This window comes from Nycticebus coucang, chromosome 11 (assembly GCF_027406575.1).
Source record: "Nycticebus coucang isolate mNycCou1 chromosome 11, mNycCou1.pri, whole genome shotgun sequence".
NCBI classification, from domain to species: domain Eukaryota; kingdom Metazoa; phylum Chordata; class Mammalia; order Primates; family Lorisidae; genus Nycticebus; species Nycticebus coucang.
Genome location: NC_069790.1, coordinates 15119430 through 15140549, shown reverse-complemented (window position 1 = coordinate 15140549; position 21120 = coordinate 15119430). Strand labels below are relative to the sequence as shown.

The 21120-nt window shown below is 38.5% G+C and overlaps 1 protein-coding gene across 2 annotated transcripts in view; it reads left to right on the top strand.

Annotated features, from left to right (window-relative positions):
• The window catches only part of SUGCT (succinyl-CoA:glutarate-CoA transferase), a 966251-nt gene that overhangs the window by 800644 nt on the left and 144487 nt on the right, over positions 1-21120 (top strand). The gene's annotated exons all lie outside the window — the stretch shown is intronic.

The window sequence follows — 21120 nt, the reverse complement described above, 5'->3', positions numbered from 1 at the left end:
AGCTGATGAGAACGTATATTCAGTAGTATTGGGATGAAATGATATGTATATATCTGTTAAGCCCATTTGTTCTAGAGTTATGTTTAAGTCCAACATTTCTTTCTTTTTCCTTTAATTCAGCTTAGAGGATCTGTCTAGTTCTATCAATGGTGTGTTGAAGTCCCGAGATATTATGGTGGTGTTATATCATATTGTTCAGACCAAGTAGGGTTTTAAAACATCTTTCTGTATAGTATTGTTTAATAACATATTTATACATTTTGAATAAAGTGAAATGGGAATAAATTATTCCTTAGCTTCGCAGAATAGAATATAGTGTCAGTGACACTTTCTTGCTTCCATAGTACCTTGGAAAGTGACAGGAAGCACAGAGGTGCTCTGTGAAATATGGTAGTACTAATGTCAGCATCAGATACCAGAACTGAGACACTTCCTGGGCACTTTGTGCTGTAGTATGTTCTGTGCCTATCCCATTCTGGATATCTGAGACTCAAAGCCTTAGTAAATTTTTTCTTCCCATCCCAGGTTGTCATGAATCAAAGAGGGAAGGAGCTGTGCACTGAGTGCATAGAGAGTGTACATCCAGCAGGGACACTCAGAGCTCTCATTGGATTAAAGATATAAATGACTAGATTAGTAAACTTTCCTGGAATCCATTGTGTTCCTCTCATTCTCATCTAGTCTATTGCTGTGTTCTCTTATCTGTGGTTCCTGATTCTCTTGCCCCACCAACATAAGCTGAACCTTGCCACCACCTGCTCAGAGCCTTCTGCTAGCTTTTCTCTGTGAATTGCAAGCCCCTATGAGATCAGGGCCCTGGCTACCTCTGAAACTCTTCTCTTGCCACTGGCTCCCTCAGTTGGAGGTGATGGGTAAGTGGCTTTCTGGGCATCGCTCCTTGTTCTGCCAGCCAGTGATAAGTTACTACAGAAGGACTTGAGTGTGCACACTTAGCCACATTATTCAAACAATCCAGGGATGAGCGCACTGGCTGGTTGAGGAGGTATGAATGGATGTTACCAATAACTTCTATTACAGGTTTCTCAGTAATGGTTACATAGATTATAGCAGTAATTTTCAAACTACAGTGTACATCAGAATCACTTGGAGTTTACTTAAAATACATTTATATGGTGGGGTCTCACTCCCAGAATTTTGGACACAGTAGATCTGGATTGAAGCTCAAAGATTTATCCCATGAGTTTCCAGGTGCTGCTGATGCTAATCATGGGAGCCTGATGGACAGGCTTTGCGAACCACTGGATTACAGCATACTGAAGATTGTCTCGAAGACATTTTTAGACAAAATAAACACAGATCTTACCCCAAATGTTATTGGAAGTATGGAAGTAACATCTCTTTATTGAAACTATCTTGAAGAAGGGGCATAGCTGCACTTACACTGCAGCACACTTAGCAAACTTCCTACAAAATCATTCTTAAATAATGCCCCTCCCTTCCAAGCTTCACTGTGATGACCACATCTCCCTATATTTATGAAGCAGTCTTGCATGTTAGCTATAAAGTGAGTCACTTATTTCTCTCCTATTTCAGAAAATGTTTTAGAATACAAACTTAACCTTGAATTTTATTTTACTTACAGAGAAGCAGGTACTTTGTAAATTTTTTTCTGTGGCTGGGTGCAGTGGCTTGTGCTTGTAATCCTAGCACTCTTGGGAGGCCAAGGTGGGCAGATTGCTTGAACTTAGGAGTTCGAGACCAGCCTGAGCAAGAGCTAGATCCCATCTCTAAAAAAACAGAGGGGCATTGTGGCAGGTGCCTGTAGTCCCAGCTACTCAGGAGGCTAAGGCAGGAGAATCACTTGAGCCCAAGAGTTTGAGGTTACAGTGAGCTATGATGCCATGGCACTCTACACAGGGTGACAAAGTGAGACTCTGTCTCAAAAAAAATTTTTTTTTCTGCATATATTAGGAAAAGATTATTTGTGATCCATCTCGCAGTTTATGGAAATAATACAGTTCCCACCCCTGTTTTATAGATAGTGAGTGTAAAGCACTAATGGACATAAAGCTTTTAATGTTTTACCCCAGAGACCTTATCTTTGAAGTTTTTCTTCCACCCTTTTCTCCTTCATCCTCATTCCTCTTGATCTTGATAATAGGATGGTTTTAGGTATAAGGGGTGTATGTGTGTATGTGTGTGAGAGAGAGAGAGACAGAGAGAGAGATTTCTAAAATCATACCTAAAGAAAAAGAAAATGAAGAAACTTTACAATCACATTAGAAACTAGTCCAGGAAATAAAGAGATGTTACAATTACATAATTTTATCTGAATGGAGAGTCTACCGAATAATTGTCCACTTATTGAAGTATCAGCTTCAGGGCTCATCAGAGGTTTTATTATTGTTTTGTTTTTGTTTTCCCCTGGGAACTTAATTTAAGAAAATTCCCTCCAGGAGGTTTTATTTGAAAAGATACCATCTAAAAAAAAAGAATCCTCATGGTTTTCCTGTCAATTCCTTATTTAGAGTATGGAATGCAATCCTCCAGGTGTTAGAAGGTAAATCACAGCCAGTGAATGAGATGAGGAAGGAATGGCCAGTACTGCGTGATGGCCCAAGTAGCTTGATGTTCACTGAGGTTTGGATCACTGGTTAGAGGGTCAGTGAAACTTCTAAGTCAAAGATTAGCAGTCCCAAGTGCCTACCAGTAAGTAGTCCCAAGTGCCAAGCAGTAAGCAAAGGCCAATGGGCATGAGAAACTCTGAGCGGTGATCACAAAATAAGGCATCCTCCTCTTCATGCCAAGGGGGATCCACACTTAGCTCCCCAGAGAAGCTAAAAGAGAAGCTGGACATCAGGATTTTGTTTTGAAATGTTATGATGTAGCCACTAGTTTGTCATCTTTTTGTTAAACACTGCTACACATACCCATTTTTCCTCTTCGGTCCCCCTCACCAAGTTCCTTCTTCCTATTCAGTGAAATCGCAGTCTGTTCACTATGGAATCTTGTCTTTGACTCTCTGAATCACTCACTAAATTTATATTGTTTTGTGAATTCTGTTTTTATTTGAACTTTGAAACCACTGTGAAGATATTTCTATATATGCCCAACTACACTGTAGGTTTGTAAACTCTTTGAACATAGTATCTGGTCTCCTATGTCTTTGGGTTCCCTGGGTAGCATTCCCAGCCCACACTTACGTAGTACTTACAGTGTGGTGGAGGCTTTTGTGTCCCCAACAGTCCTTACTGTTGGGGGTTGGGGGTTCTGGTTCCCCAAACACAGTTGACCAGGTTCAATTACTCGGCCAAGCTAGAAAATTCAACCACGGCAGGGTGATAATCAAAAGGAAAACTGATTGGAAACTAAAAATAAAACTGGAGAGACACCGGCAGTGTGGATAGAAAGCAAAAGTAACCCTGACAAAGAGAGATTTTATTTAAGGAGAACAAAAAGAAAGTTCAGAGCACTTCTAAAGACAGTTGGAAGTGGATCCCTTAGGTGGAGGAGAAAAGGTGAGAGAGATGGAGACACCTGGCCTGCAGGAGTGTAAATACTCTCTCTGTTAAAATTGGCTGCAAGTCTTTCATTGGCCTCTCTGTGCCTCCAGGCAGTATCACCGTTTTCTATTGGTCATTGATTATCTTTTTCTATTGGTCATTGGTTACCTAGGTTATTTCGCATCCACATTCTTAAGGGCTCTCCAGACTTCCTAGTTCAGCAGGCCAGGTTTTCCTCCCAGCTCTCTTGAAGCCTCTTTCTTAGTGTCTCTTCTTACTTACCGTGGCCCCTAGAGGAGGGAACCGAGGCTGGGCTGGTGGGGCTCACTTTGAGGTAACCCAGTCCTAAGGGATGGGGCTGGCACAAGAAGCTGACTTTGGCTTTGTGGCCTTTTGCAGTGCAGAGACTACAGTTTCTTTGCCTGATAGCTAGGGATTTTAAGGGATGAATCAATGACTGAGTATTCAAATTATTTTGTACAGATTGCTAGATATTCATGTTGTAACTTGTAGGAATGCTATTTGTTATAGGGGCAGTACCCAAGAGTAGGTGGTAGGTGAGGCCTGATAACAAATCTACCTCCTTTTAACCACAAGTAATTTCATAAGAACAGATCCAGCTTTATTTTCTAGCCAAATAAAGCATATTGTGTTTCATCAGACAGAGCTGGAAAGCAGCACACAGCTCACATTATATATTACACACGGTGGTTTTCTTCACCATAATTTGTTGTAGGGTATTGCAGAAGCCTCCTGAAGCATAATGCAGTATTCAAGGAAACTGCCAGTTGCCTCTGTAGAGAAAAGAGGAGTTCAGGATCATACAAAACTTGGCTTGAGTATGCAACTCTTACTTGTAACAACAAGCTGTCTGTATAAAATGGAAATATATTTTCGTTTCTTCCCCTGTATTCATTAGAAGTACCAATTATATATTATCATTCCAAAAATGGATGTTGAATCCAACATTTTGGCAATCAGTCTTTGAATGTGGCTTAGAGAAGGGCAGAGTCTCTTCCCCCTGGTGGCAGGTCCCCTGGGGGACCCTTGGCATATGCAGGCCTCACATCTCTCTAGTGTCAGACTTAGGGAGCATACTTCAGAGAGTGCTGCCATGAATTTATTCCTTTGAAACCCTTTAGGTTTTCCTTCCTTTGGATCTTGGGGAGATCCCATAACTCTTTTAGTGACCTAATAATAAAAGGTCTCCCACATCACTTTTAGTCATAAGATGTGTCGAAAATGTAATTCATATGTCAACACAGTGAAATAATAAAAATCTCTGAACTTATTTTAGAATGAAAGCTCCTATTTTTTCCCAGCATGGCCCACTTCAATTCAGAAGGCTGCCGTGGGGGGTAGAGGAGGGGGTGTGGTTGGCTTCTGTTCCATTTACTCATCTGTCACTCGTCCTGCACCCCTCACCCCAACTATCTGCCAGAGGAGGGAGCTAGGAGAGTAGACAAAGGGCAGAAGAAGTTCCACGGGTCTGGTGTAGACCCTGTCTGCAGTGGAGGCTGTCACAGGCTGGCTCTTCAGTTTGCCTGATGGATCCCGCTGGGAGGCTCCCACTCAGAAAGTCCTACAGCAGGTCCCTTGGCTCAGACAAAGCCTCTTCTGTGCTGGCCTCCCTTGGCCCCTTCTGAAGCCTACAGGTGTGATCAACTTCCCATCTTCTTGTATTTGTCTTCTGCAAGCCTCTCTGATTACGCAGGGGGGAAGAAGGAAGAGGCTCTTCTCTACCTTTATGGCCAGGCATACTATTGCAATAAAAGCCACCATATTCCAAAAACTTCATACCCATGAGGAGGGTGTAAAGGATTATAAAACCAATTTTCATCACTGCCTTGCAAGTCTTACAAAGGTGGGCTAGAACCATAGCCACCTGTTATTTGGTGTTTAACCTTTTGGCCTTAACCAAAACAGCAGTGGAAATAACTCCGTTTTAATATTCTGTAGCACGTGCAAGTCCTACTCTGCACTTAGGCATCTAGCCATGGTCACTTTGAGTATTTATCTGGGAAGTATCAGTTGTATGTAGGATTGTTTAAATTATTAATATTTCTTCTATTTCTTTCAATCCCTCCGCCTTCTCTACTCTTCCCCACCCCGCCACTCTGCCATACCACGCTTTATATAATACTTTGCTCTGCATTCTCATCACCCTTTTGGAAAGAAGACATTTTGCCAGCATTAGAGGACATCATTTGCCATCTATCTTATTTGCCATGTAGAAAACCAACTGAAGTTGTTAAACTAACAAACCTTTTAAACTTTATGTCACTTTCCAAGATGACATAATTAGCTAATATTAATTATTGAAAACAAAAAGAAACAAAAGGAACATAACTATTCACCCACAAAAAACAAAATTTAAAAGATCCCCACCCCCATGTGTCGTACACTGATACACTGAGTTAAGTGTCCCTAATAATGGAGAGCTATGGTTCTGCTGTAGTTTCTGTTTAATCTCCTAGTTTTGCCTGAAGCCATGAAGTTGACCTCAGAGCAGGGCCTGTCTCCAGCCCCTCCTCCCTAAATGAAAACCATGTGCTTGTGTGGGTTTTCTTTGTTTTTCTTTTTAAAGTTCCTCTTTATTATTTAATGAAACTATTTAGTAATGCACAGGTCTTAAATAATAGGGTCCACACTGGCTGTTATCAATTAAGTCTTAAGTTGCATTAATACAACACTTGTTCTCAGAAGCAAATTTAACTCTGGACATGTTTAAAGTGATTGCAACACTCAGGAGAAGCAATAAACTCTTCGAATGTTTGCAAGTTTAACTATACAATACATGAAAATAATGTGCATATGAATACTTAATACCTGTGCCTCTCCTACCCATCCTTTACTCCTCCCCTGAAGGCAATTAATCAGTCTAAACTCCCATCATGGGTAGTGTCACTTCTGACCCTTGTGGAAAAATCTAATTCACACTGAAGTTCTAGTACATTACAAAAATCCAGTGCTAATCACTAAGTGAGTTGTGGTGTCTCTGTATTCCTCTTGCAAGGAGTTAAGGTTGTTTAAAAAAAGAAATGTGAAGGTGTGGTTTGGATTTTTTGAAAAAAAATCTCTCCTTTGTTCTTAAAATAAACCAACTTAGTTCAGATAGGTCATCTTGATATTTAATTAATTCCAATTATGCATGAGCACTTTATTCTCAGTGCAGCAAACACGGCAGAGATGTTGATGTGGGATGGGATGGGGACATTTTACTGCTGTAACTTCATCTGTACCATTGCGACAGATCTAACCTGCCTTTCCTGCCTTTTTATAACCCCTTCTCCTGTTCCTGGCATCTGCTCTCCTTCCCTTTAGGAACCGAGTGTCTATAACTTCGTGATGGAAGGAATGTCACCTATGGCATGCTCCATCCATCAACACTCCTATTTTCCACAAAACAAACCAAAAGCTCAACTCTCATTCTTCAGCACAGATGCTCTCACTAGGGAAGCAAATGAACTAAAGTAATTTACAGTTGAATGTAATTGGCTCTCCCCTGAACTCCAATTTTGTGTATCTCTAACTTCAAGCTGTGCACCTTATCTAACCGAATATATTTGCCTACAGCAGCTCAAATTCAACACGTCTAGAGCTGAATTTACCTTTGCTTCTCTTCCTGTGTAAGCTTCAAGAAAGATAATCAGCCCAGACTGCTCTGTCTTTACCTCCATTTTTAATCAGTTCCCAAGACCTAATCTCACCTCTTCATTCTATTTCCTAGCTTCTTTTCAGTTTCCCCAGACTTGTCTTCGGACACCCTTGCTCTGGGTCCCGCCATATGCTTGCTAAGTGGTCCCAGTGCTGGTGGACTCTGCAGCAGCCCAGGAATTCTTCAGGCACTTGAAGAATTACTAAATAACTCTTAACCATGATTTAGTGCCTCTCCCAAGTCTTTCTGGACCATTTCTCTCTTCTTTGTTCTCTATGACACCCCCAGTGTACATCAGTACAATAAGGTTTGGATTTTGTAGCACTTGTTATTGACTTATCTTTCTTACTGGCTGGTGTTTTGAGGTCAGAAACATTTTTCTATTCATCTGCTGAACATCAGTGCTTGGCACAGAGTAGCTGCTGTTAAGTGTTAGCTGGGTGCATTGATTGGACTCTGGCAATTATAAAGATTAAACATGTTAGTTGAATTGAGGAGCTGGGTGGAGGTTGTATTCCTGACTTTAATATATTCCTAGACCCTGGTGGCACTTTGCTTTGTATTGAAGCAGGGAGACTTTCCAGCACAGTACTCTCTACTTCTTAATTCTAGTGGGCCAGAAGAATGACCATCAGCAATGAGGAACACTGGGTTTTGGTTTGCTAGCCTAGTATATGTAATGTGACTGAGCAATGATAAATCAGGAACCCCAACTGCCTGATTGTCATTTAACTCCTAAAACTAATCTCTTCAAAGGCTCTAACTCTGATTTCAAATCTTAGCTCATGCCAAAGTCTACCTTTGTTGCTACAAATTTAATCAATCAATGAGTAGATAGCTATTAAATGCTTATTGTGTTTAAGACACTGAATTAATAGGAATGAGTAATATTTAAACAGAATAAGCTTTAAGATGATATGTAATTGAAAAAAAGAATTATTCAATAAATATTATTTGGGTAATTGGCTAATCATTTGTGAAAACAGTAATTTTTTGAGATTACTTTCATTAAATATTTAAATGTAATATGTAATAATAGAAGAAAACATCAGGAAGTTGTATATAAAATTAGAGACATCAATGTGAAAGTATATGGCACACCTCCTGGGTGCAGGACACTACAGCAGGGACCTTACCTAATAAATGCAAACATTATAACCTAATCATTGTATCCTCATATTAATCTGAAATGAAAATAATAATTGGAGAAATCATGACCAGGACAGCCAAGGAAGACATCATTTGACTATACAAAAACTAAAAATATCTATGTATCTATTAAATACAACCACAATCCATAAATGCATATGCTATGTTTTATAGAATTTAAAACATCAACTATGTAATGCAACGTATTTTATAAGTATTAATAAGAAAGAGAAAAATGCCACCAGTTAAACTAAAGTATACCATTAACTATAAAATGTGAGTTGATTTTAGTGACATTAAATGTGGAGGAAAAATGTGCCTCTTGGAATCAGTAAAGTATAGGAGTAAACAAAAAAAAAAAGAAAGAAAGAAAAAACCCCAATATGACAGAGAAGTGCCTGCTCCTCACTTCTAGTGGGATTGTAATTTGTTAACAATCTTACTGGATGCAGTTTAGCAGTTATGGACCACAATTTTTAAAACCTGTATCCTTTTGACCCAGAAATTGTACTTCTTGGAATTTAGGCTAAGGAAACGGTTAAGAATTTGTATAGAAAAATTGAGCTACGTATTTGTTCATTTCTATAGTATTTATAAAATCAAAACATTGGGAACAATTTAAATGCATAGAAATCAGTGATTAAATAAATGAAAGCATATCTAGATCAGGCCACTACCTTCAGTATTTAAAAATAGTGCTGTAAATAAAGAATAGTTGCGCAGAAAGATCTTCACTGTGTGTTTTGGGTTCTAAGATTTTTATTCCAAGAAAGTGTATATAGACATAGATATTGATATAGAAATATGAATATACTGAGAAAAAAATCTGGAACTAACTTTATATTAGAAGGGGTTATTGAGAGTAATGTATAATTCAAATTTTATTTTCTTATTGTTTATATAGAAAGTGCCAAAAAAAGTATACACATTTTAAGAAAGGAAAAAACGGTATTAAAATTGTAATAATCAATATAGAATGTTGACAATTAAGTTCAATCTTGCCACCATGCACTTATGTTGGCAGCACTGAACAAACAACTCACTAAGTTTCATAACCTTAATATATCGGTGGCTTTCACAGCTGTGTTCAGGTCAATTTGTGGCGGTGTCTTGCTGAGTGGCATTTATTATTGCTGTGTGTTTTTGTGTGCTGTTGCAAGAATGTTGGAACTTGAATTACATCAGTGGACAAACATTAAATTTCTTTTTAAACTTGCCAAGAGTGGAAGTAAAATCAGGGACATGTTAGTCTAAGTTGAATGGGGATAATACCACAAAGGAAATGGCAGTGTACAAATGGATTAAATGATTTTCTGAGGTGAGAGAAAGTGTCACTGATGAAGCGAAGTCAGGGCAGCCAGTAACAAGCAGAACTGATGAAAACATTGCAAAATTTTATTGAATTGTGTGTCAGAATCATTGGCTGACTATGAAAAGCATAGCAGACCAAATAAACACCAATAAAGAAACTGTTTGGAAAATCTTAACCAAAAATGACCTGAAATTTTTGCCAACAACTCATGGCTCTTGCATCATGACAATGCACCAGCTCACACAACACTGTCTGTGAGGGAGTTTTTAGCCATTAACAAATAACACCCTCCCTACTCACCTGATCTTCTCCCCAGTGACTTTAGAAAATATTGAAAGGAAGACATTTTGATGACAGTAAGGACTTCAAGGGTATAGGACAACAACTTTGGTGGCCATTCCAGAAAGAGTTCCAAAATTGCTTTGAAGGGTGGACTAGGTGCTGGCATCAGTGTATAGCTTACCAAGGAGAGAACTGTGAAGGTGACCATAGTGCTATTCACAATGAGGCATATAGCACTTTTTCTAGGATCAATTCATGAACTTAATTGTCAGACCTCACGTACCAATAACAAAAGATTAATACAAGTCAGTTCAAACACCTCTTGTAAGTACAGAAGTCACACATGACTTTTTTCCTTTCTTAAAATGTATATACATTTTTGGCACCCACAGTAGTTGTTCTTGTGGTATTATTAAACCACAATAATAAAAAGTTATTTTCTATTTAAAACAAAAGATATGCCTTTAATAGATTTAAAAGATTACTTGACACACAGTAAAGAGAGAATAAAAGTGAGAACATTTGAAATAAAAATAGAAGCTATGCTCCTGATTTTTGGTCATGTGTCTAAAAACATATTTCATGAAAAGTAATGATCATTCTAGTGTAACAACTAGTTCCTCCCATTTTATTGCTACTTTGATTAATAACAAGTAAGGTTCCTTTTGTGTCTCATCTGTGTATGAAGACTCTAACTCCTGCAACCAAATCCAACGAAATCTTGTCAGAAATTTCAGAAACCATTTTTGAGAAGTAATCAGGCACTTAGAAATGAACAAGTATGCAGTGTAAGTTGACCTTGAGTGTCACATTTTAACATCTGTTTTTCATGTTGTGATACTTATTTGAGATTTGGTATTAGTAAGTAATGAGGAAAATATCTTACTGTTACCATGGGTACCAGGGCAGTAACTTGAGGCTGATGGATTGGCATGCTTTGTCTATACAGTGTAATTCAAATAAAGTCATAACATTTTGGCTATAGCTTTCATCTGTCAAGCATTTATATATTTTTTTCTCTGATAAATGAACTGCTAGGCTTTCTGACTGGTTAATAATAGTCCAATAAAAAGGGAGAGAAACAGCTTTTGACCTTCAATTTAAAATTGCTATCAGCAGTTTGGAGATTTAGGTATAGATGTTAACATTTTAAAGTGATTCTGCAGTGCCAATTTTTTTCAATGAAAGAACTTTGAATATCTTAAATAATACTTAGCAAAACAGATTCTGCATTCTTCCACTAAACCAGTGCCTGCACTATTGCCACAAACTCTGGGAATAAATTCTTTTACTATCAGAGGCTATAACATATTTATTTATAATTTTTCTTTCCAAAGAGTATATAATATAAATTTTTAAATAACAGATATAAAATTTAAAATAACAGTAGATCACTTTGAAGATGCAGTTGAATGTAGTTCCTTAAGCAATCAAGGCTGTGGAGATCTCTGTAACATTCCTAAAATGCAGATTTCATCATGTTGTGTGTTTAAACGTTTTAGCATCTTTTCCTTGTCCCTATGATAAATTCCAATGCTCCTGACATAGCTTACAAAGCCATGTGTGATCTGGAAACTGCCAACCCTCCCGGGCTCATTTTTCCCTGTGGACCATTTTTTATCTGTCAGGGTATTGACTTCCTGGCATCTGGGCCTTTGCACATGCTATTCTTCCTGAAACTGGCCATTCTTTCTCTTCCCCGTTCTTTAATCATTTATATTCCAATGTGTTTCTCTTGTGTTCCAGGCTTACTGCTTCATCTCTGATTTATTACTAGTTTGCTTTAACTTTCCTGCTGGTCTATTGTCTGCGTCTGGGGTCTGCACCACATTGGCTTCTCCACCCTTGACTTGGATCCTCAGGAGCTCTCAGTTCAGCTTGTTCCTCCCACATTGGATTCTTTGGCAATATACCCAGCTGAGGCAAGCTCTGGAAGTCCAGGGGCCTTTGAAATGTGTGGAACCTCTACCATCAACTCAAGAAGAGAAAAACTGGAAAATGGGTCAGGCAAAAGATTGTCAAACCCTATGGCAGAAAACTCAAAAGCACAATGGGGTTCTGCAGTGGGCCCCATCCTATTAGGGGTGGGGAACCTGTGGCCTTCTGATTTCAAGATTGTACTTTTTTAAGCACCAAAAGAGGCAAGAAAAGGATCATCTTTCTCTGCTGCACCTCTTTTAATAAAAGGCTTTCTTACATAAAATTTATATTCAGTCTAAAGGCCACACTTAAGGACCAGGAAGGTCATGAGTTTTCTTAAGGGCTGTCACTTAGTACCCAGACCACGTGTGACTCTGGTGGGACAATCAGACTTAGACTCTAGTCCTCCATTGCCAGACCTTGACTTCATGTGATTTTAGGGTCACGCGGTCTTGACTAAGTCCCAAGCTTTCTGGGCCTGAGTATTCTTATCTATCAACTGAGGAATTCGGGTTAGACCTGTGTTGACAAACTGGGCACACAAATATCCAGAGGAACACTGGGACGCACCAGGGGCTCACAAACCTGTGGGGTAAAGATGCCACATCTTGGATTAATTTTTTTTTTATTTTTTTAGTTCTTTTTTCTTTTTTATTGTTGGGGATTCATTGAGGGTACAAGAAACCAGGTTACACTGATTGCATTTGTTAGGTAAAGTCCCTCTTAAAGTCCCGCTTAATTTTTTATAAGCGAGCAACTTTAAACCTTCCTTTCTTAATTGATATAAAAATGGGTATATTATGGATGAAAAGAAAAATTTTCAACACGGTTTTAGGATGAAGTTTCAAAATACAAAGACATTTCACTCACAGTCAGGCCTTTGTGTGCTTCCCCCCAAATCTCTGAGGAATCTCTCTTCTCGCCTTTCTACGATTTGGGGCCTTTCATGGCCAGGCATGAGAAAGAGAGGCTGCAGTGTCACTCGGCTCCTTCTAGTCTGAACAAGAAGTTTAAAAAAAAAAAAATAATTAGAGAATTAGTGTAACGTGTCAAATGTGAAGTTTGCTAATAACAATATTCTGTCTCTTTGAAATAAGTAAATAATAACCTTATGATGGCCAAATACCACTTACTTGTGTCACGTTTTTGCTTTTAGAATACATGCATTTTGTAGTAAAATGCATCTCTTGCCTATCATCTTACTGAGCTATGTTTTTCTTTATGTTTTTCAAGATTCTACCTGTATTTATAGCAGCAGGAATTTTTTTTTTTTTGAGACAGAGCCTCAAGTTGTCGCCCTGGGTAGAGTGCTGTAGCATCACAGGTCACGGCAACCTTCAACTCCTGGGCTCAAGTGATTCTCTTGCCTCTGCCTCCCAAGTAGCTAGGACTACAGGTGCACCAGTAGGAATTTTTTTCCTGGTCTTTATGAGCTTTATCTTCCAAAACACAGCTAACACTAATTTTTCAAAATACTCATACAATGAGGAAGCAGTCTGGTGACATTAATGGGACTTTTGCTGTGTCTACTCCTGTGACTCATTTGTGCAAGACCCTCAAGGCAGTAGGTTCTAGAGCCAGTCCACAGCAGCCCTCTTCACTTTGAGGATGTGTTGATGGATTAAGGCAGAACCCAAACAGGCTCTATCTATTCATTGCTGGGTAGGAGAGTACCCCTTGATTAATAAAGGGGAGCTAAATCTCAGTGCTTGGCAGTAACAAGTAAGATTAACATGAAACAGAGCTCCCATTTCATACTATACCTCATTCAAATGACATCCATTCAACATTCAAGTTGCTTTGTCCCCATCTCCTGAGATGTATTGTGGATTTTCTTTACTGAATGTTATATTTAAAGCCTTTGAATAGTTTGCTGTCTGCAACAGGGGTGGCAGACAAGGAATGCTATCAGAGCATCTCACTGTGAGACATAATGGTGAAATGCTGCAATGCATGGAATTTTATTTGGGACTGCAATTTAATAAATGATGGACTATCTCTAGGTCAAATCTAGTCCAGATCAGTCACTACCATCTGTCACCGAGCTACAGCCAACTGGCAGCTGGTTGGTGGCCATTATGAAATCCATTAGTAATTTCAGTTCATTTCTTAATTAATGGACATACTTATGCACAGAACATTCCATAATTGACCATTTTCTTAAGTGGCTTCATTCTGTTCCTATAACCTGGACATTCTTTGCCTCTGAGGAATATGTCTTCTAGTCTGCAGTTGCTACAGTGAGGATAAAGTTTCTTCTGTCCTGTTTACGCATGTGTGTACAATCTGTGAAAGGATGGAAGGTTTTGAAATTTTGTTTAACATAGCTTGAAGTTGAAAATGTGATTCCCGATGAGACATCTAGAGTTGGAAGTATTTCAAGAATGTCCTTTCATGAGAGATTTTAGTATTACATACATATATTCTGGTCCCAGATGAAAGAAGATCTTATAGAAAGCTTCAACTGAGGGAAGAAAACCTATCCATTTTAATATGAGGAAAGCAGGCCTGTGTTTGGGCCATTTTCCCAGTCAATTTTTCTTTTTCTTTTCTTTCTTTCTTTCTTTTTTTAAGATTTGAATGATTCCATCCACCATAAATCGACAGAGTTGAGGACTTCTTCTTTGGGGGTTGCCAACAAGCACATTTTGCTACCAGTAAATTTTCCTACAACAAATAATAAGTACGATGAATAACGACCAATTGGGGAAAAAAATTATACATAAAAAAGGCTGACAGCTGTGAAAACAAAACAAGCATGCAGCTCTTCAATTTAAAGAAATCCTAGCTTACGCTTACACTATACTGTAGGGGAGTCTCTTGGCAGAGTCATATTTTTGCCTATTTTTACATAATAAATACACATATAATCAAGTGAAAATAGACCTTGGTACAGTGCTCAGCCATTCCCATGCTGTGACGATATAGTTCATTTAAATGCTCCTTGGGAATGTTGGCTCATTCAATGAGAAAACAGTCAGCTTTAGACCAAATATAGTCAATTCCAAAAAGCAGTCAAGCCAGTTGCATGAAAATAAACTTTTTACTTCTCCACTGGTTGTTTTAGAATCACATTGGCGCAGGCGAAAATGGAATGAGCATTCTAAACCCCCCTGGTTTATCCACACATTTCTTTTCCTTAATTATTTTTTATTGATATATGATAGTACATATTTTGGGAAAACCTGTCTATTAATATTGATATATAGTGCTCAATACCTTCTCTAAGATGAATTACTATGTTGCTCCTTCTTTTATCCTACCACATCTTTTCAAATTGCTCCCCCCCACCGAAGTAAAATATTCTTTCTCTCTTTCTTTTCGTTCAATAAAATGTCTGTGTGTCACCCTGAGGCTATATCCTTCAATCTGATAACATTATTTATACATCCTCTACATCATAAACAACATCTGCACTCTCAAGTAATGTTTGCCATCGGAAATGAATCTAAGTAAGAGATTGCTAAGTAAGAGACTTGCTTCTGAGATCAGCACGTGTGAGTCGGGTCTAAATACAGAAAGCAAACTGACAGAGGTTTTGATGACACGTTTTATAGGACTATTGAAACTTCAGGCTGACTAAAGTGACACCGTGCTTCTGAGGTACTTTGTGAGAACTGGGGACCAGACTGGTTCATAAGCACATCCGGAGTATTCCCATGAGGCTAGACCTTAGGGATTCAACTAGTCCTGGGTACAAGATCTCCAATTTTAGCAGCAAGTAAATGAGCTGGTTTCTTGGCTCTGCCATATATTCGACCATTGAAAGTAACTTAACTTATTTGGTTTCAGTTCCCTCAGGAGTTGATGCAAATTTGAAAAAAGACAATGGGAGTGGCTGGGTAGGTGCCCACCCTGGTGGTGCTTAACAGTTTTCTCTCCATTTCTCCTCAGTTGGCACAGGGCCTATGGCTTGTTCTTTCCTTCTTGCTTCTGTATGCAGAAAGGTACAAAATGCACTGATTCTTCAACTTATCATTGAGCAGGTGGGCGCTTACACTCTAGAATGTTCTATCTCCTTGATGTCATAGTACTCCAAAAGAAAATGAGATTCATTTTAACAGAAACTGTTTCTGATACTAATTCCCTGTAATGGACCCCTACTTCTGATCCTGACTTTATGAAATCACAAAACCACAGGAAATCTCTCATTTGTTTTAAAGACTAACTTTTTGGTGAACAAAAGTAAACTATGACTTTCCAGGAAATGCTAGAGTTATTCACTTCACATATTACCTCCCGTTAAGTCAGATGCATGTTGAAGATACTGTGCCTGCAACCAATGTGCGCCACACCTGTCCCCTTCTGTCTACATCTGCATGACACGGGCGCTTTTTCATCTCTGACCACCTGTCAGCCAATCAGAAACTATTGGTTGAATCAAGAAATGGATCAATATTTATATATCTCCTTCTACTTCTCAAAAGGATTCAAGACAGTTTATAAGAAACACTGAAACAGAGCATTAAAATTAAGATAAGAAAAAAGAAGACCAGACACAATGTGAAGAAACTGAAAAGATATTGATGCCGTGGGCCAGGGCTCAGGATGAAACCATTTGAGCACTAGACTTAAGTCTACCTTAAGGCCAAAAATGAGCATGTGATTACGTGTGTTGTTCCCTTACTCTGAGAAAATAAAATATAAAAGAGGGAGTTCATCATGTGGAGCACTAGCTTGTGGGAAGACATTGCAGATGGCCATTGTCATATCTGACTGTGTCTATCTGGCATTCATGGCTATTTCTCTCTCCTGTTAAGATCTGGGACTGAATGTAATGCCCTGGAATCTGAGATCCAAGGGCAGCCAGGGGTTTAATGATCTCTCCTTTGAAGTTAGTATAATACAATATGAACATGTATATATATGTTCAAATATATATATAAAACATATATATATGTTTTATAAATATGTTTACATAAACTACATATATACAAGTTATGTATGTATATTTATTTCATGCATGAAAGCTAAATTTTTATTTGAACCAACTCTATAGCTTTTACTTTTTTAAAGAGACAAATTAGAAACAAAACATAAGCAAGCATTTCTGTTTGGTTTAGGGAAACAAAAAGGAAAATCCTCCATCTACTCTGCCACCGTAAAGGAGGCCTTTGACTGCATTTGCCAGTGGCCCATTTCACCCCCATGTAACAGCTCCAGAAGTGCTAAATACCGCAGAGAGTAGAAATGCTGGCCTGGAGCAGGGCTCTCCGAGACGGGAGCTGTCGTGGAGCTCCTTCCAGGTCCTACTCCCAGCCTCTTACAGCAGCCTGGTCTTGCTTTTCCTTCTCATGGTAGGGCCTCTGATAGTCTCATGCAGTTATTATACTGCATGTTACACAGAATCTTGCCGCTCATGGTGTGTCCACCTGGGAGTGTCAGCATTACCTGGGAGCTCCTTAGAAATGCAGTCTCAGAATTGAAATCTCCTAAACCAGTTCTCCAGGGGATTCTTAAGCATGCTAGGATTTGAGAGGCAATGGTACAGAATTGTGAATGAATGAATGAAATATGTGAGACCTTCATTCTTTAGAGTATACTTATACAGACATGTATCATCTGAAACTATCTTCCTGGAATCCTTATATCCAGGTGATACAATGCATTTTTCATCTAGCAGAGAGGAATTGGCCCACTCATTTTTAATCTTTCGTATTCCTACTTGCTCACTTTTCTTTATAAAAAGTCTTCCTTATAGTTAAAACCCTGCCTGTTGTGTTGGTGGCCAGCGCAACACACTAAGGGTCATAGAAGGCCCTGAGCAAGAGGAGCTTCTCACTGAGCATACAAGCCTAGGAAGCCTTTTTTTTCTTGTTTGGCTCTTCTCCTTTAACTGTTGAAATTTCCCAGAACATTCTGACATTTTGTCCCCATGCTTGGCTCATATGCTGCCTCCCAGTTGTAATCTCTTCAAACCCTTTACATTGTTTATACCCACCTGAAAATCCTGTTTTTCAGGAGACTTAATGCAAGTCTGTGGTTCATAGAATTCCTGCGTTTTTGATGAAAGTCTCAGATTCTTTCCATGGAGAAATCAAATTTTTCCTTTTTCTACTGCCTCAAATACTGTTCTTACAAACTTGATAAGGATGCATTTCTTAAGTCAAAACATCCATCAGAAAGAATAAGAGAGAATAGAGCTTTAGAGACAGGGACAGCAGTCAGCTACCGGTGAAGTAACAGAGAACTTCGGAATCAGAAAAGCAGCAATTAGAAGACAATGTGGAGAGAGGTGGGAGGCTTTGGCCCTGGCACCAGGCAACTGCTAAGTCAGATCCCAGCTCTGCCACTTCAACTTGCTGGATGACCTTGGCAAATTATATAGCCTCTCTATACCTTAGTTTCTTTCTTAGTAAATTGGGGCTGATAAGATAAGGAAAGGAAAGGATCTCTACAAATACTCTCAACACACAATAAGCACTCATTCAATATTGGCAATTGCAGTTGACTTTTGAACAATGTCAGGATTCGAGGTGCTGACCACAACCCAGCTCCCACACAGTCAAAACTCTGCATGTAACTTTTGACTTCCCAAAACTTAACTCCTAGTAGCCTGCTGTTGACTGGAATCTTTACATAATGGTTTGTTGTAAAATAATAACGTAGTTGAATAAGGCCTACTGTGTATGTTATATGTATTATATACTTTATTCTTACGATAAAATAAGCCAGAGAAAAGATAATGTTATTAAGAAATCATAAGAGATCATTATACAGGTGGTCACCCTTTGTTTCTTCATGATGAGTAGGGTGCGGAGGAGGAGGAAGAAGAAGACTGGGGACAGAGCCAGAAGAAACTCCTCACATAAGTAGACTAGGGAAATTCACAGCCTCATTTCTCAAGAGTTAAATGTATCATCTAATATGTACTAATCGGCATATCCCAGGCACTTAACACATTCTTAGACATTTCTAAAGGTCAACATCTTATATTCCAGCGTAATATAATTCATGAAGAGACATTACATTTGGAGGAATGTAAAGGAGAACAGCTGAGTTGCCAGGTTTATTTTAGAGGCCATCAGCAGTGGGTGGGGTCACCACCAGCGTGAGGATACACACTAACTGCACAGTCAGGAGTAGGAATTTTTTTTTATTAAATTATACATGAATACATTAATGCATTTATGGGGTACAATGTACTGATTTTATATACAATTTGGAATGCTTACATCAAACTGATTAACATTGCCTTCACCTCACTTAATTATTGTGTTCAGACATTTATACTCTACACTTAATAGTTTAGACACTTACCCTTGCAATATGTACCATAGGTGTGTTATGTGAACAACAAACTTGTTGGTCAGTGGAGGGATTCGTACCCATTGCCAAATGATTGTGCACTAAGAAAACAAAGAATGGTATATAAACACTTTCATGGCCGGTGAAAGATGAATGGGGCACTTACATGAGGCTCTCAAGACAGACTGAGTGAATGAAAAGACTACATTGACTACGATATTGTGTTTGGAGAAACAGGTGAGGTGGCCAAGGGCTGCCAAATAATGAATAATGTATTAGTAGAGGTGGTATCGTGTTATTGTTAGTGATCCCTTTGCTTGCTGTTAGCTAAGGCAGTAACTTTTTGTCTATACAAGGATTTCTCAACCTGTGAGATTTCTTTTTTGCCTTCCATGGTGTACTTTTCCATGCTGTGTACAAAGGTGTCATTATTTCTTTAGTAGGAAATCTATTATTACCGTCCCCTGGAAGTTATTTTTTAGCTTATTCAAGAGATATAAATTTACTTTTGCATCTCTGTGTCATGGTTGTTAGTTCCCTAGTCTTAGTTGATACAAAGCTGCAGCGTTTTGTAAATTATTTGCCAAACATCCTTCTTCATCTTCAGCAATGGAATCTGGCCCACTGGACTGTTCTGTCTTGTAAGCAATTTTTATTTGGGTGACTCCCTCATCCCTTATACTTCTTTTCATACACCTTTATTTATTGACAAATGAAGACTATTCCACCTAAAACTTTGTTGTGTCCTGCATGTCTGATATTTGCACTGAAGCTCAGAAAGAAATAACAATATCCTTCCTTTCAGACACAATTTCCTCCAAATTAGCCATCCAGTTCAGATCAGAGTTGAGCTTTTCAAACTTTGATCTTTGACAGTGTAGCTGTCAATGTAATATAAATTTTTGCCTACTTCTAAATGCATGGGACATAAAGTTGAAATGTTTAGTTACTATAGGCAGAAAGAGAATTTGCTTACCGTAGAAATGCTGTGGTTATAAATGCCTATGTACAAAACAAGTGAGGTGTATCTCTTTTCTTTTTTTTAACTTAATATTTGGGATTATCTTATTCATATGAATTTGTCTTCTACATTTTTATTCAGTGGCTTTCTTATATACATTTGGAAATATAATAGTAATATTTCCTAAAACATTCTCTGATATGTTAGTATGATTATTTATTGTTCTACCAATTAGACAATGTTACAAACATGCTGAGATGAGCACTTTTATGTATAACTCCTTTTCCTTTGTTAAAATTATTTCTATAAAACAGAGTTATAGAATTAGGATTACTTGGTTGAAGAATACATTTTAAATGTGTATACATTGACTAACCCTTTTTCAAAAAGATATGTATGATCTGGCTGTGGATAAAAGTGAAAAAGTAGCCCAATCTCAAAAAGAAAAAAAAAAGATAAATGTGAGATGCTAATCACAGTGGAGCTGCATCAGATGGAGACTGGATGCCTCCTCTGACTTCCTCTGCACAGCGAAGGACACAAGTAAAGCTGAAAGACGACCTTCAGAATGGGAAATATATTTGCAGGGTATGAATCTGACAAAGAGTTGATAACTAGACTCTACAGAGAACTCAAATTAATCAACAAAACATGACCCAACAATCCCATATATCACTGAGCAAGAGACATGAATAGAACCTACCCTAAAGAAGACAGATGAATGGCTAACAAACATGAAAAAATGCTCATCATCCCTAATCATCAGAGAAATTCAAATCCAAACCACCCTGGGATATCACCTAATCCCAGTGAGATTAGCCCACATCACAAAGTCTCAAAGCTGCAGAGGCTGGTGTGGATGTGGAGCAAATGGAACACTTTTACACTGCTGGTGGGACTGCAAACTAATACAACTTTTTTGGAGGGAAGTATGGAGAATCCTCAAAGAACTCAAATTAGACCTCCCATTTCATTGTGCAATCCCATTACTGGGCATCTACCCAGAAGAAAAAAATCATTTTACCGTAAGGACATTTGCACTAGAAGGTTTATCGCAGCTCAATTTACAATCACCAAAGTGTGGAAGAAAACTAAATGCCCACCAACCCAGGAATGGTTTAACAAA